General features: G+C 37.1%; 1 protein-coding gene across 2 annotated transcripts in view; it reads left to right on the top strand.

Annotated features, from left to right (window-relative positions):
* The window catches only part of FSIP1 (fibrous sheath interacting protein 1), a 240,833-nt gene that overhangs the window by 111,283 nt on the left and 112,368 nt on the right, over nt 1-17,182 (top strand). The gene's annotated exons all lie outside the window — the stretch shown is intronic.

Genomic DNA, 17,182 nt, shown 5'->3' with positions numbered 1-17,182 from the left:
ATAGTAATATTAAATTTGATGATGAAAGCTAATAATATGTATTAAATTTGTGTCTCTAAGAATTGAAGATTAGATAGAGGACATGAGACAAATAAATACATAACTAGTGGGAGAATGTAAACAATAAAGATTTTGAAGGATGAAGTATAGAAGGTGGTATTTGATACTTTGGCAAATGTTAGAGAAACCTCTGCAGAGTTTGAGTTATTCATAGAGAAGGAGGGGAATGGGACAAGCAGAGGAGTAATAGCTGGATGCCACAAGGATATGGATGGGAGTGGCAACTGTGGAGGGCAACATGGCAGAGAATACCAAGGGCAGCGACTAACAATGGATCCTGATGTAGGGGTCAAGCACTATCCCCAGGTAGTCAGCTAGAACTTTGTCAAAATAGTGGTCTTGACATGATCATTGCAGGCAATCTAAGAAAACGGGTAAAATGAGATACGCACACACGAGAGAAGCACAATGTGTGTGAAAGCAAGACAGAGCGCTCTAAAACCCTGTGGCTTGAATCTGTATCCTGGGCAAAGGTAAACCTCACTGACAATGCATCTCTGCTACAAATTTGTATACCTTTGGCGGATTCATTTTGATATATGGCAAAACCAATATTGTAAAGTTAAAAAATAAAATAAAAAAAAATAAATGGGCTAAGAAAAAGAGACTGTATAATTCATTATGATTTTTCAATGGAACCTAACTCACATTATGTACATTTTAAATTATTTAATTAGTTGACTAAAAATACCTTTGAAAACTGCGTCAATGTAATTCACACCTTGTTTATAATATATAAAGACATGAACTGATACAGTTTTAAAGAATTTTGTGTATATAATTTGGATCTTTTAAAAGTTGACTTTGTTTTATAATGCTTTCTGGGTTTTAGCCAGAAAGAAAGTGTGAAAATGAAGTTCGTTCAGTTGTGACTGTATAATCCATGGAATTCTTCAGGCCAGAATACTGGCGTGGGTAGCATTTCCCTTCTCCAGGGGGTCTTCCCAACCCAGGGATTGAACCAGGTCTCCCACATCACAGGTGGATTCTTTGCCAGCTGAGCCGTAAGGGAAGCCCAAGAATACTGGAGTGGGTAGCCTATCCCTTCTCCAGTGGATCTTCCCGACCCAGTAATCGAACTGGGGTCTCCTGCATTGAAGGCAGATTCTTTACCAACTGAGCTATGAGGGAATATTCCATTTCCACAAATTTCGTAATTCTTAAAACTTTGATATTCTGACTTCCATATTCTTGACTGGGTTCAGAAAGTCCCAATGATAACTCATAGTAAGTTGAGTGAGATCACAAGGCCTCAGAGGCCAAGACGGCTACATACTAAAATCTTTGAATTAGCATGAAAAACATAAAGACTACTCAGTGACATTTGCAGAGCATCATCATTGCCTTTGTTTTTTTGGTGCATTGTAGTTTGGAAAGTACTTGTCCCTGCAGTATGACTTGATCTTCACGACAACCTTGGAGGTAGGTATAGTCATCACTACTCTGTTGTTACAGGTGAGACACCAAGACATGGGGTTTAGGTGACCTGCTTGTAACCCATATCTCCTGACTTCTGGAAGAATTCTTGAAACATACATAGCCTCTGTCATCATTATTTGATCATAACTCCCTAATTAGATGGTATCGGAAAGCAATGCTTTTAATTTTCTTCTTTGTAGGGGCCATACTGTTTCAGGTTTAGTGGATTTGGTATTCAAATATTTGAATGAATTCTTTTTCCCAAGAAAGGTAATAATACAGCTCTACTTTAAATAGATTGTTAAAACCTGCTCCACTCTGGCAGATGTTTTGAAAAAATTAGATACAGGAATAGGTCAGTAGCCACGCACTCAGCTTGATTCCTTTGCAAAGATTTATTGCAGCGGTTAAGAGTGGAGAATCAAGTGGCCAGACAAATCTTTTAATTAGCCCGTGATCATGGAGCTTACCTCATTCATTCCCTAGATCTGTAGGGGCACAAAGAGAGGATTTTTCAAATAATTTTCATACTGTTTTTTGTGGCTCGTATACTTGACTGTTCAGGAGCCACTAGACCATAAAATCCAGCCAGTGAGAGCATTGGAAGTCCCAGAGCTCAAAGGTTTATTAAGTGGTGTGAAACTCTATTGTTTTGTGCATGTGTTAAATAATTGCTGTCAATGCAAGACTGTTAAAAATTCCCAGCTAATAATAACACGAAGAGTACTTTATGGCTTCAAAAGGAGATAAAAGAATTTCTTATTCAGCACTTTGGCCATATCACAGCAGATGTCAGTTTTGTGATTGTGAGGACTTTACTTTTGGCAGATGCTCTCCCTTCTGGCAGCAGAGCTCTAATTATCATATAAATTAAGCTGGGAAATGAGCGGAGGGCACAAAGCCTGGCCCCTTCTGCTCATACCCACACTGAGAGGGCTGCTGTGCCAAGCAGGCAGAATGGGGGCCCTGGCGATGGAAAGGGTTCCACCTCCCCTTTCTTTCCATTCAGATTGATTAGAAGGACATTAAGCTGCTTAGCTGCTGTGCAAACACAAGGATCATTCTTTCGCACTCACTCTCTCTCTCTCTTTTTTTTTACCCAGTGTCTTCTCTCCAACAGCATTCCATGAATTAGCCTAATCCATCCTGCTTTAATTCAGAGGCACTAATTATATTTCAGCGTACATTCTTACACACTAAATTATAAGTATCCTTACTATAATCAGTTGTAACTAGTCCTTAAATTGAGGGTTTAGTACTTTCCTTTTATGGGATAACAGGCTTTGCTGTGTTATGTGATGGGATTAAATCCTTTAGGACTTGGAGTTGAAGATGTGGATGATGCATTATTTTTTTTTTCCTGAAGAACTCTATGTTTTCTTCTAGCCAGAGTGTAATTCAAACTTTGCAATGTCCTTTTACAATTTGTAAAATCGTATTTGATGCTTAGGTACATTTGGGATGTGAACTAATAACCACAATTTGTTGGGACATAATTATAACACAGATGAATAACGGTTTATAGTTGCAAAGTATTTCCCCTGTAAATTATCTTGTTGGTATGTAATAACCCTCAACTTGGGTAATTTAGGAAATCATATGAGGTGACTGCTGCAGGCCACATAGTTAATTGGTAGCATAGCTGGTGTTAGAAGACTTATCTGGCTTTGGGGGGCTCTTTCCTCCCACCTTATGCTGCTTATTTACTGGAAGATTCCCCCAGTGTTAAGCTAACAGACTTACAAAATTCCTGATGAAATGATCCTTCCTACCAGCATTATTTATTTGTTTTTTATTAGGCTTGGTGGAAAATCATCACATTTTATAGTTTCAAGAGAACCACTTGTGAGTATTATGCAAAATTTTACATTTTATTCATACCACAAAATAAGAAGGGGCTTCTCTGGTGGCTCAGAAGGTAAAGAATTTACCTGCAACTCAGGAGACCTCGATTCGATCCCTGGGTTAGGAAGATCCCCTGGAGAAAGGAATGGCTACCCACTCCAGTATTCTTGCCTGAAGAATTCCATGGACCAAGGAGCCTGGAAGGCTACAATCCAAAGGGTTGCAAAGAGTCAGACATGAGTGAGTGACTAACACTTACACTTTTCACATAAAATAAGAAACCATATTTTTTACTCTTTAGCTATTCTGGTTTCTTTAAACAATTATGCTTTAAAAATATGTTTAATCTGTTTTAAGCATCTTTAGAAAATTATAAAGAAGGTAGTCTGATGATTTTTCCCTTGAGAACTGTCTATTCAGAGTGGGTAAGAGAACTACAGAGACTTTCTCTTTTCAGAAAAGGGCTGGGTAAGAACTATATCAGTTGAGAGATATATCAGTTTCCTGTCCACTGTTCCCTTTCTGCCATGAAAAAAACTGTATACGCATTAATCCTCTGTGCTGTCTTAACTTACCTCATTGGGATTTCTCCTCTTTAATATTTAGATTTTAATAGATGAGACTGGGTAGAAAGAACCTTGACTTGTCAAGGTCAGAGACTCATCTGAAACTTAACTTCTTAAAGAAGAGCATTCAGCATGGCAATCTGAAGCAGAGGTTCTTAGTCACTAGGCGTTGCCCAGAGGTCACCGGCTAAGGGTGAATTCCCTTGGGCTCCATTTGGTAAGTCCTGTCCATTGACAGGACTTGGTTTACATACATCAAGAAATGATTGCCATAGTAAGTTTAGTGAACATCCATCATATCCTATAGATGCAAAATGAAAAGTACTTTTCCCTTGTGATGAGAACTCTTAGGATTTACCCGCTTAAAAACTTTCATATATAATATACAGCTGTGTGCTTAGTTGCTCAGTTGTATCAGATTCTTTGCAACCATGTGGACTGCAGCCTGCCAGGCTCCCCTGTTCATGGGGATTTTCCATGCAATAATACTGGAGTGGGTTGCCATGCCCTCCTCCAGAGATAATATACAGCAGTGTTAATTATATTTATCACATTTTTACATCTCTAGGACTTCTTTATCTTATAACTGAGATTTGAGAAGTATTAGAAGCCACTCTTGGAGAAGGCAATGGCAACCCACTCCAGTACTCTTGCCTGGAAAATCCCATGGATGGAGGAGCCTGGTGGGCTACAGTCAATGGGGTTACTAAGAGTTGGACATGACTGAGCGACTTCACTTTCACTTTTCCCTTTCATGCATTGGAGAAGGAAATGGCAGCCCACTCCAGTGTTCTTGCCTTGAGAATCCCAGGGACGGGGGAGCCTGGTGGGCTGCCGTCTCTGGGGTCGCACAGAGTTGGACACGGCTGAAGTGACTTAGCAGCAGCAGCAGCAGCAGCAGCCACTCTTTACCCCTCCCCCAGTTAGACATAATGTTTAATGTTAACCATCTTATACAGGGAGGAGCAGAAAAGATTCCTGGTATGTGCATTTAGATGATATTTGTGACCAAGAAAAAGAAAAGAAATATGTTCCAGTTCTATGCTGTGATATTGAAATGATACATTACCAAAGAGAGAAGGATACAGAATACTAATTCATAATTAGCGGTTTGGTGAGATATTCTTTGATGACTATAAACCAAAGCATTATATGTAGAAAGTCATGTTTTCTAAATTATGTTTTCTAAACAGACAAAGTTATGTTTTCTAAACAAAGACTCACTCCTCTGTGAGTCTTTGTCTGTTTCCCTTGTTGAAATGAGGCACCTGTGTTTGTATTCTGCTTTGCTGGTATTTCGGGCCATAGTAAAGGAGGAAATAATGTTTTGAGATGAGAAACGGTGTGGAGGTGCCACCTAGTGGTCACATCATCATGTCTGAATTCTCTTTCTTGCCAGCCCTGATTGGGTGTCCTTGCTGGGTTGCCTGGTAGAGTTGTTTCCTGGAGAGTCATTTTAAGATAAGAGGGAGGAGGGTTCAGGATGGGGAACACATGTATACCTGTGGCAGATTCATTTGGATATTTGGCAAAACTAATACAATTATGTAAAGTTTAAAAAAAAAAAAAAGATACAAGTGGTGAATCTACTAGCATAGTGTTGTCCTTGGTAGGATAATGTTTTTACCTCTGTGTTGTGGTCACTAAAGTTGTTCTGCTCCAAATTCATTATTTAAAATTAGTTTTATTAGCTGGATGGCTTTTGTTATTCTTTTCTCTAATGTTAGCTAATTATATCAGCAAGATTTGAGTTATATTTGAAAATCACAGCTCATGATTGTTTACCATTTCATTGAAATGATCTCATATTTGAATATGCAGAAGGCATGTAGAGTTTCTGGAGTGCATTGCAAGACCTAACTGACTTCTGGATGATGGCCAGGTGCAGTGAGATTTCGTTAAAAGTCTTTCTTGTTCTTTTAGGATTGGATTAATCTCTCTTTAGAAGAATGCCATAGAAGAAAAAGATCAATGGGAGAACTCACCTTTTAGAATACTTTTTCAGATTAGCCATGTTCATTCAGCAAGTACATACCTCATTAGATAGATAGCCAGGGACAGCTGACTATACTAATTTCTTTTCTTTACCCTTAAATCTGTGTATCCAGAAGTGTCAAATATTGAAGTTTTTCAAAACAAACTGTTGGTGATAGAGATCTTAAAGAGTGATCAGATTCCCAGAGGTATATCTTCTGTTCTCAGTGACAAATGATCTCTGAAGTTTCCTCTATATGTGTGTTTGATGTGGGAGGGAGTTACAGGCTGGACAGATGGGAGGAGGGGATGCATTTATCATAACTGACTTTCATTGGGATATAAAATAAATTTCCTCAGGATGATTTTTACTTTATTAGTATTGTTTTGGTATCCATTTTGGGCAGTATTTGCACAAAGAATCTTAACATCTGATTAAGTACTAACATTTTGTCTTTATTGTTAGCATACTGAATAATTTTTTTTTTGTCAAAGAAATTCACATGGTGGAATTAAATAAGATAAAGAAACAGGAGAGCGTTTCAAAACAACATAGACTTTAGCTAAACATTTCTCCTAAAGATGCCCTCTGAATTTGCAAAGACAACCCAGATAATACACCAGTTACTTAGGTTGTAAAGTGTCTACTGCCTGCCCAACACTGTGTAGGGGTCATGTCTGAGAAGACTACGAAGTATGTATGATGGAGTGTGTTCTCAAGGTTCTAATGAGAGGCACTGTTGAGACAAGTGTGGAGCCAGATTGACTGTGTTTGTGTCCCTGCTCTACCCTTGCTAGTAGTGCGACTACTAGTACCCTTACTAGTAGTGTGCCCACTACTAACCTTACTAGTAGTGTGCCCACTACTAACCTTACTAGTAGTGTGACTTTTGAAAAGTTACTTGACCTCTCTTTGCCTCAGTTTCTCCCTCTGTGAGTGGAGATAGTAGGAACTGACCTCGCAGGATTGAAAGGAAAGTGCCTAGGACAGTGCCTGGGCATATGATGGGGAAACTCAAACACTGGGTGTTTTCCTCTTACCATCTGGTGAGGAAGCCAAAGCATAGGCACCATAGACAAGAGGACACTTCAACCTTGTGTTTTATCAGGTAGGAAATTGTTAGGACCGCTTATTAGAATGATTCACAAAAGAAATACCGGTATCGGCTAGGATATTTTGGAAAGGAAGGAATAATGAAAAGAACTGAGTTTTGAACATTAAAAAATGATCTTAAGCCATTTTCTCCATTCCCGTTTCAAATGAGGAGAATTATGATTCTTGATGCTGTTTCCTTCTATAGAGCTAAGGACAAAATCACGCTCTCCCCATGTCTGTTCACCATTTGCTTTTCATTCATTCAGCAACAATTTATGGATTGTGTCCCCTGTGCCAGGCACTGTGCTTGGCACTGGGGATCCAATGGGGACTGAGGCAGGTAAGAATCATCACTGCTTTTTGTTTTTGTTCTCTAACCTTTTCAGTGATGTTCCCCATGTGCCTAAGTGTCCTCTCTGTATTCCTCATGTTCGACTTTAAAAAATGTTTATGGTAAAAAGCCAATGATTGTGAGAAATTGCAAACACAATGTATTCAGAGGAGTCTAATGAAAATTCAGGTACCCATCCTCAGCTTCAACATTTATCAGGTCTATGACCCTTATCCTGACCCTATGCCCATTGGAGTTATTTTCAGGCAAATCCAATACATCATGTCATTTCATCCATAAATACTCAGTATGAGTCTCTAATTGATAGGGTGTTTTTAAGAAATATAGCCACCGTGTCATTCTTCACCTAACAAAATTAATAATAATTCCTTAATATTAATCTCAAGGATATTTAAAATTGAAAAAATTTAAATTAACATACAGAAAGTTAAACATGCAGAAAATGGACATTTTTTTGTGTAAGGTCCTATGAATTTTAACATATGTAAGAATACAGAACAACTCCATTGCTTCTCCAAACTCTCCATGCTGTCCCTTTATAGTTACCCTCCTCCCACATCTGCAAGAGAACACCACATAAATGGAGTAATGCAGCATGCAGTCTTGTATCTGGTTTCTTTCACTCAGCATAATGCCTTTGCAGTCCATTCAAGTTGCATATATCAAAAGTTCTTTCCCTTTTGTGTATATTCCATTGTGAATTATGAAATAGAGTGAGTGGTTTTTCATTGTATGGATGTGGCATAGTTTATCCTTTTATCCATTGAAGGATATTTGGTCTATTTCCAATCTTTGGCAGTTATAAGTAGAACTATTATAAACTTCATATCCAAGTTTTTGTGCGAATGTCAATTTTCATTTCTCTGAGATAAATGATCAAAAGTGATTGCTGAGTTGTTTGGTAAGTATATGTTTACCTTTAGAAGAAATTGCAAACCTCCATTTTTCACAGTGGCTGCACATTTTGTACTCCTCTCCAGACACATATGGGAGTTGGAACTGTTCCATAGTCTTGCCAACACTTGGCACTGTTAGAATTTAAAATTTTAGCCTTTTTAGTGTGTAGTGGTATATCGTTGTTTTAATTTGTATTTTCTGTGGCTCGTCATCATTCAGTCCCTCAGTTGTGTCCAACTCTTTGCAACCCCATGGACTGCAGCACATCAGGCTTCCCTGTCCTTCACCATCTCCTGGAGCTTGCTAAAATTCATCTCCATTGAGTTGGTGATGCCATCCAACCTTCTCATCCTCTGTCGTCCCCTTCTCCTCCTACCTTCAATCTTTCCCAGCATCAGGGCCTTTTCTAATGCTCTTCGCATCAGGTGGCCAAAGTATTGGAGCTTCAGCTTCAGTGTAAGTCCCTCTAATGAATATTCAGGATTGGTTTCCTTTAGGATTGACTGATTTGATCTCCTTGCAGTCCAAGGGACTCTGGAGAGTCTTCTCCAACACCACAGTTCAAAACCATCAATTCTTCAGTGCTCAGCCTTCTTTATAGTCCAGCTCTCACATCTATACATAACTACTGGAAAAACCATAACTTTGACTATAGAGATCTTTGTTGGCAAAGTAATGTCTCTGCTTTTTAATATGCTGTCTAGGTTTCTCATAGCCTTTCTTCCAAGGAGCAAGGGTCTTTTAATTTCATGGCTGCAGTCACCATCTTCAGTGATTTTGGAGCCCAAGAAAATAAAGTCTGTCACTGTTTCCATTGTTTCCCCATCTATTTGCCATTTAGTGATGGGACTGGATGCCATGATCTTCATTTTTTGAATGTTGAGTTTTAAGCCAGCTTTTTCACTCTCCTCTTCCACCCTCATCAAAAGGTTCTTTAATTTCTCTTTGCTTTCTGCCAAAAGGGTGGTGTCATCAGCATAGCTGAGGTTATTGATATTTCTCCCAGCAATCTTGATTCCAGCTTGTGCTGCATCCGGCCCGGCATTTCGCATGATGTACTCTGAAGCAGGGTGACAATATACAGCCTTGATCTACTCCTTTCCCAATTTTGAACCAGTTTATTGTTCCTTGTCTGGTTCAAACTATTGCTTCTTGACCTGCCTACAAGTTGCTTAGGAGATAGGTAAGGTGGTCTGGTATTCCCGTCTCTTTAAGAATTTTCCACAGTTTGTTGTGATCCATACAATCACAGTCAATGAAGCAGAAGTATATGTTTTTCTGGAATTCTCTTGCTTTTTCTATGATCCAGCAGATGTTGGCAATTTGATCTCTGGTTCCTCTGCCTTTTCTAAATCCAGCTTGAACATCTGGAAGTTCTTGGTTCATGTATTGTTGAAGCCTAGCTTGGACAGTTTTGAGTATTACTTTGCTAGAATGTGAAATGAGTGTAATTGTGCAGTAGTTTGAACATTCTTCGGCATTGCCTTTCTTTGGGATTGGAATGGAAACTGAGCTTCCTGTGGCTAATGATGTTGAATGTATTTTTGTAAGCCTGTTCCCCATGTATATATTGTGTTTGGTAAAGTGTCTGTCTTTTGCCCTTTTTTAAAGTTAGGCTGTTTATTTTCCTACTGTTGAAGTTTGAGAGTTCAAATATTCTGTTTACAAGTCCTTTATCAGATAAAGGACTGATGTATCTTTTTTGCAAAGTATTTTCTTCTACTTTGTTGGCTTGTCTTTTCATTTTCTTAACAGTGTCTTTTGCAGAGCAGGAAATTTTAATTTTGAGAGAGTTTATCATTTTCTTTTTTTAGTGTCATATCTAGAAATCTTTGCCTAAGCCCAGGTGACAAAGATTTTATGTTTTCTTTGAAAAGTTTTATAGCTTTACATTTTATCAATAGGTATATGATCTCTTTTGAGTTAATTTTTATAAAAGGTATAAGGTTTAGGTCAAGGTTCTTTGGTTTCTGCATAGTGTTAGTTTCTCTGTCATATCAACTCTTTGAGTCCCCGTGGACTGTAGCCTACCAGGCTTCTCTGTCCTTGGAATTCTCCAGGCAAGAATACTGGAGTGGGTAGCCGTACTCTTCTCTAGGGGATCTTCCCAACCCAGAGATCAAACCCAGGTCTCCCACAGTGCAGGCAGATTTTTACTGTCTGAGCCAGGAATGTCCATTTGTCCGAACACCATTTGGTGAGGACTATTTTTTTCCCATTGAATTGTTTTTACACCCTTTTCAAAAATAACCTGGCCATGTATGTGTGGATCTATTACCAGAGTCTTATTCTGTTCCACTGATCTATTGTGTCTGTCCCTTTGCCAGTACTGCACTGTCTTAATTACCGTAGTTTTATAGTAAGTCTTCAAATCAGGTCATGTTATTTCTCCAACTTTATTTTTCTTTTATCAGAATTATTTTGGCTCTCTTAGTTCTTTTGTTTTTTCACATAAATTTTAGAATCAACTTGTCTATATGTATAGACAGTCATGCTGGGATTTTGATTGAGGTTGTAAAAATCTGTAGGTAAGTTTGGTGAGAACTGACATCTTTATTAAGCTGAATCTTCTAATCCATCAACATGTACACCTCTCTATTTATTTAGGTCTTTGATTTCTTTGAGTAGTATTTTGTAGTTTCAGTGTATAGATCCTAATACATGCAATTTTTGAGGGGGCTTCCCTGGTGGCTCAGAAGGTACAGAATCTGCCTTCAATGCAGGAGACCCAGATTTGATCCTTGGGTTGAGAAGATCCCCTAGAGAAGGGAATGGCTTTATTTTTATGACTTCTTCATCATCTTTATTATGTTGAATCTTCCAATCCATCAACATGGTACACAGTTCTATTGATTTAGGTCTTTGATTTCTTTCAGTAGCATTTTGTAGTTTCAGTGTATAGATCCTGGAAGTGGAAGTGAAAGGAGAGGGAAAAAAGCTCTCACTGCCACCCCAGTATCATACAACATGTCCCACTCTTTGAGACCCAATGGACTGTCAGACTCCCCTGTCCATGGAATTCTCCAGGCAAGAATACTGGAGTGGGTAGCCATTCCCTTCTCCAATATAGATCCTATACATGCATTTTTAGACTCATATCAAAGTATTGTATTTTGTTTTTTAGAACTATTCTAAATGGTATGGTTTTTGAGTTCTACTTATACCATGCTAGTATATATAAAAATATGATGAATTTTTGTATGTTGACTTGTATCTGGTGAACTTGCTAAAATCACTTATTAGTTCCAAGAGGGTTTTTTTTTCCTTCCTAATACTGTGGGGTTTTCTCCATAGCCAATCATCTTGTCTGGGATAGGAATAGTTTTATTTTTTGATTTCCAGTCTTATACACCTTTTATTTCTTTTCCTTGCCTTTTTGTCTTACTGGTGAGAGTTTCCAGTACAATTTTGAATAGGGATGGTGAAAGTGAACTTTTCTGCTTTGTTTTTAATTTTGGGATGAAAGCATTCAGTCTTTTACTGTTTAGTATGGTTTTAGTTGCAGGTTTTATTCAATTGAAGTTCTCTTCTATTCCTACTTTTCTGCAAATTTTAAAGTCAAGAATGGATATTAAATTTTGTCAAATGCTTTACAGCATCAATTGATGTGATTATTATTATAATTTTTTTCTGGTAGACCACTACTCTGGTAGATTACATTGGTTGGTTTTTGCATATTGAGCTAGTCTTGCATTCCCGTGATAAACCTACTTGGTTGAGGTTCATGTCAGGTTTTGAAGTTCCAGCTGAAGATGTTTGATAAGGGATCAACTAGCAGAGAACATGTAGACTTGTGTTTGGACTGATACATTGGAAATCAGTTGGCTATTTGTGTTGTTATTCTGCTGCTATTCTGCTGACCTGTTTGCCAAGAACCCACCCAGAAAGCATCCATGCCTCTGCTGCTTATATACTTTGCCTCTACCCGCTTTTATGTATATTTGCTTGTATATGCTTCTATATGTATATTTGGTTTTGTTCTCTTTCTTTGCCTTTAGTAGACCAGGATCTTTTATCTATTGACCACTTCTAGGCATCTACTTCCTCCATCTGTGCTTGGCATAATTAGTTTATAGCAGAAGAGTTTGGGGATAAATGATATTTTAAGAAACAAAAATCTACTTTAAACACATCTGTGATTAGAGCATTAAAATTTAAATGATATTAAAGAATTGCTTTCACAATTATTTAGCATCCTTTCATGAGACAAGAAAACAATATGGATGTCTTGTCATATATAGTCCTCTAAGATTTGATTTTAAATTGCAGTTTATTTTGGAAGGTCCTGGAAACAAACCAGAGAGTAATATAAATGTTTGCATGTGGTTAACATAATTTGCTTGCCTCCCCAGGGGCTAAATTCCAAAGAATTTGTTTCTGTATTCTCGAGTCTGGAGACAGTACAGCAATGCAGAGATCCCTGTGAAAGCAAGCCCTCATCCGCAGAGCCTTGGAGCACAGGGCCTCCCCTCCTGCTCCTTCCTGGGGAGCGGTGAGGATGCCATGGATTGTGGCGTGAGCTCAGAATTCTGCTTTCTGTTAAAACATAGTCTCAGTTTCTTTGAGCAAACCATTAATAGATGTCAAGTTCACATTATAGGTTTTAGTTCCCAAGCAGTGTTAAAAGCAAATGTGTGGGGTTTTATATTTCCAGCTGCCTATTTTTTTTTCAAAGTAAAATATGTAGGTTTTGGTTTTCAGCAAGCCACATTTCTTCTAATAAAAACAGTTGGAACAAAATATGTTTTATAAGTATATAAAAATGTCAGACCATAATGATTTTAGTGCTGCATATTTAAAAAATGGGTCGTTAATACTTAAGATATTAGTATCTGCAAAGAAAGTAAAGTATGGAAATTAAATGACAGTGTATCATTTATACAAAGGAGAAGGTGGTTAGAAACTAGCTCAGCAACCATATTGAGACCATTCTGTTTCAGCTTCTATATAATATGCACGTCTTTCACAGCTTCAAGTTATTTAAATTTTGGCCTTAAAATTTTTAAACTTTTTTACTTGAAACTGGGCCCCAAAGTTTCAAAAATCCCATCTGTGTTTGGAGACATAGTGTTAATGTGAAAAAGTACCTTCCTTCCATGGTCTCACCAGAGAAGGCATCTCAGTAGGTTCTGGTCCTCAAATTAGTCGTGTTTCCTTCTCATATGTTCATTTCTATCATCTGATCAACACACTGAGCTCCTTTTGCCCTGTCTGCTAGGAAGCTCAGAAAAAGATTTTTCAGCCCATTCTAACAAGGCTGTGGGACTTTAGCCTATGCATTTGGCACACTATCATTTTCATCTTATTTCTTTCATCTTTAGTTTTGCTGAAGTTTTTTCACTTAACTCTCTTCCCTTGATAAACTGTAGTGTTATAAGTTGCTGAATATCCATATTGGAAAAATATAGTTGGAAATAGACTTATAAATCTGATCTCTTTGACCACTTTATCTGCATCATTGCATTTTCCTAGCACTTTGCCTTTTTGTTTTGCTTTTTCTTTTGGTAATTTAGACAATTACATATTCTTAAATGGTAAAATTCCAAACAGAAAAATTCCTGGGACATATTTTAAGGGAAATTTTTACTATTTTTTTCAGATAATAAAAGTAGTGCTAACTGGTTACAAAATCTTCAAAAGTAACAAATAAAAGTCCTCTATAACCTCCTTCCAAAACAAAAGCAAAACTCAAAAACCAAGACCACAAACTGCCGACTGTTTGGTGTGACTATGGCATGACTTTAAGTTTTATTATATTGGGGTGGCAGTGAGAACTTGAGACGGTCCAGGTTCCACAGTTATCAGAGATCCAGGTTCTTTTTTCTCTGTTGCTCCTAGTCCTTGGTATCCATGGGGGATTGGTTCCAGGATCCCCCATGGATACCAAAATCTGTGGATACTCAAGTCCCTTATATGAAATGGCAATAGTACAGTCAGCCCTCCATATCCATGGGTTCCTCAAGGGTTGAATCCATGGATGTAGAACCTACAAAACCTTGTAACTTCCATCTGTCATTTCAGATATAGCAGAACTCTTACTTTTAAATCAGACTTCAGCCTTGTCTGAGCAGAATAGTAGCTGAGACTATGACCAAAATTTAGGTGTTACTTGGGGCAGACCTTCTTTTCCCAGACCAATTTTCCAGGGCCACAGTTCACAAAAATGTACATGGACTTGCACTATTTGTCCAGATCTGTTTGATTTCTAAAGCTAGATTTAAGATATTCAGGGTTTTTAGTTGCTTAGCTTTTACCCTACTTTGGACTTTTGGGCTACTGCAGTGATTATAGTGAACTATTCTCCATCTTTCTTAAAAACCTAATGTCAGTTATTTGAGTGTAGAACTTCCTAAAATTTCATGAAAATCAATTTAGCTTGTTTTAATTAACAATGAGAAAAATCAATTCAGAGACATTAAATAGCTTAGTAAACTTGGCTGAAGAAGGAAACTGTGTATGAATAGCCCAGCACTCAGATAAGATCCACGTTTGCTTTTGAATTCTGTTTTGAGATTTTTACAGAGAGGACTTCTCTTGGATTGAAAAAAAAGACAACAAAAGAATACCCAAAGAACTGAAAAACCTAACAGTCTTTTGATCAGTCAACAGTGAATCTGGTTTCTAGTGTAAAATTTTTGCAGCTTTGGGGGCTTGGTGTGGGCAGTTTTTACTGGGAGGCAGACTCAGGCTCTGTGATCCATGTTGCCTTCCTGCAGGGATGCAGTGTTTCCAGTGGATGGAACCAGAAATCTATTATCATCATTGATTTTATGTAGTGATGACATAAAATGACATTAAAGAAAGAAAATCATACCCTTGATAATACCCTTGATATTAAATTATATGATCAATATACAATCATACCCTTGATAATAATTGGTAGCAGAATTTTATTTTTAGAAAGCAAAATTTGAAAATAACTATTTATTATTTTAAAAGTTTTTAGAGTATTTTTGTAAGGTGTGTTTCAGTGTTATCATAACTCTACATACGAATGCTTATATATTTTAAAATATTCTCTGATATTTACCTTTCCAATGAGATATTTTATTTGCATAACTATTTTAAAGCATGTGCTCATTTTGGTGGAGTTGCTCTTGTGGTGTTTAAACTGTATTTACATATTTTCCTCTTCCTTATGAATGTCTCGTTTCTGACTTATAAGACTAAATACCAACTGCTTTTTTTGTGTGGTTGTTGGGTAGCTCACAGATAGAACACACACACAAAAAGAATGGTTATTATTAACTAAATATATTTATATTTCATTTATAAAGAATTATTTTTTGTCATTTTTATGTTTTTAAATATACTAATTACTAAATTTTCTTAGTAAAATGTATTAACTACTTTTAACATTTCAGTGTATTCCCTTTCCACAACTCCTTTTTCTATGTATACAAATTACTCATCCATACCCATATAGTAAATTAGAATCTAAGTGTATGTGTATATGTGTGTTTGTGTATATGTATATAATATATAAATATACAATATATAGTGTATAAATAATGTTATGTAGTAAAAATCCCCCTTTTAATAATTATGCTTTGTGAATCACTTTTAAATAACCGCCTAATACCACATCACATTGTGTGATATACCACATTTTACCAATTTCTTGTTGTTGAACATTTAGATTTTGTTCTATTAGAGAAAATTCTGCAACTGACAGCCCCATATATTTATCTTTGTAGCTCTGATGATTTCCTTAGGATAAATTCCTAGGAATAGAATTAAAGAAGTTAGTTCTATTAGATTTAAGAATTTAACAGGCTTAATGAAGTATGGAAAAAAATTTAAACTCTTTATACATAATTCTGAGTTCCCTCATTCAATCAAAAAATATTTCCTGAGCACCAATAATATGTTGTGTTATTAGGATACAACAATGAATAAGGCAGTCCCAACTATCAGTTCACAGTCTAGTTGGGGGTTAGACATGTGTATGATTAAGCTTAAGTCCATGCTCTCCAGAAGTTTACATACTGATATATGCAAGTAGTTTTGGAATGTGTTGATGTGTTCTGTTGAAATTAGGACATCATGGAATACATTGTAGGAAATATTTGTGTTTTGATTAGTGCATATCATGAATCACATACCTAATAATTTTTGACATTAGTGAGTTAGAAAACCTAATCCATTTCAATATCCTCATTTCTGTGCAAGGTGTTTGCCTACATTTGTGCTGTGTTCTCATTTCCATAGCTCTATGAGGTCTTTCCTACCTTCTCCCAGTGTCCTGGCAACCTTCTGCCACTGCCACAGAGGAGTAGAACACTACTCGGACACTTGAAATGGTTGATAATGAACCCATTTGCTTAAAACTATCTTACCACAATTTTGTTCTCCTTTTTAATGAAGAAAGACCCTTATTTTATATGTATTCTTTATAAATATGGACAAAGCATGTAAGAGTGAAATCTAAATGACTCTAGCAGTGAAAACTCATGATAATGCTATTGTATTTAACCTTAGGTTCTCTGATACCTATTAAGCACTGCTTTAATAATTTAGCACAAAAATGGCAGATTTTCCAGTTTTCAGGACAATAGGTTTACTGGTTGTATTCATATAACTAGTATGTTAAATATCTGGCAGTCAAAGGCAATTATTTGTCATCAGAATAGACTAGTGACATTAAGGAGGGAAAAGTCACATGGTTTTAATGTTATCTGAGAGTTGGGACTCTAAGTGTGGTTTTCGTGGAGCACTGGGCTGCAGTCCCATGCTCAGAACACGCAGTCCTCGGGAATAATGATCCTATTCACTGCTCGATAGGTTTCCCACATGTGAAGGCTGCCAAGCTCCTCTGGCTTCTAATTTAGGAGCTAAAGAGATTTCCTTACTGGGCTCAAGACTGATCTTTGAGCAAATGTATGGCTTTCCCCATTCACTCAAAAATGGCTGCAGATGGATACTATACCAAGTGTGGCAAGAAAAATTATGTGACTGAGCCGTTTTCCAAAA

Source organism: Bubalus kerabau, chromosome 10 (genome assembly GCF_029407905.1).
Source record: "Bubalus kerabau isolate K-KA32 ecotype Philippines breed swamp buffalo chromosome 10, PCC_UOA_SB_1v2, whole genome shotgun sequence".
Lineage (NCBI taxonomy): Eukaryota > Metazoa > Chordata > Mammalia > Artiodactyla > Bovidae > Bubalus > Bubalus kerabau.
This window is presented reverse-complemented; position numbering and strand designations above follow the sequence as displayed.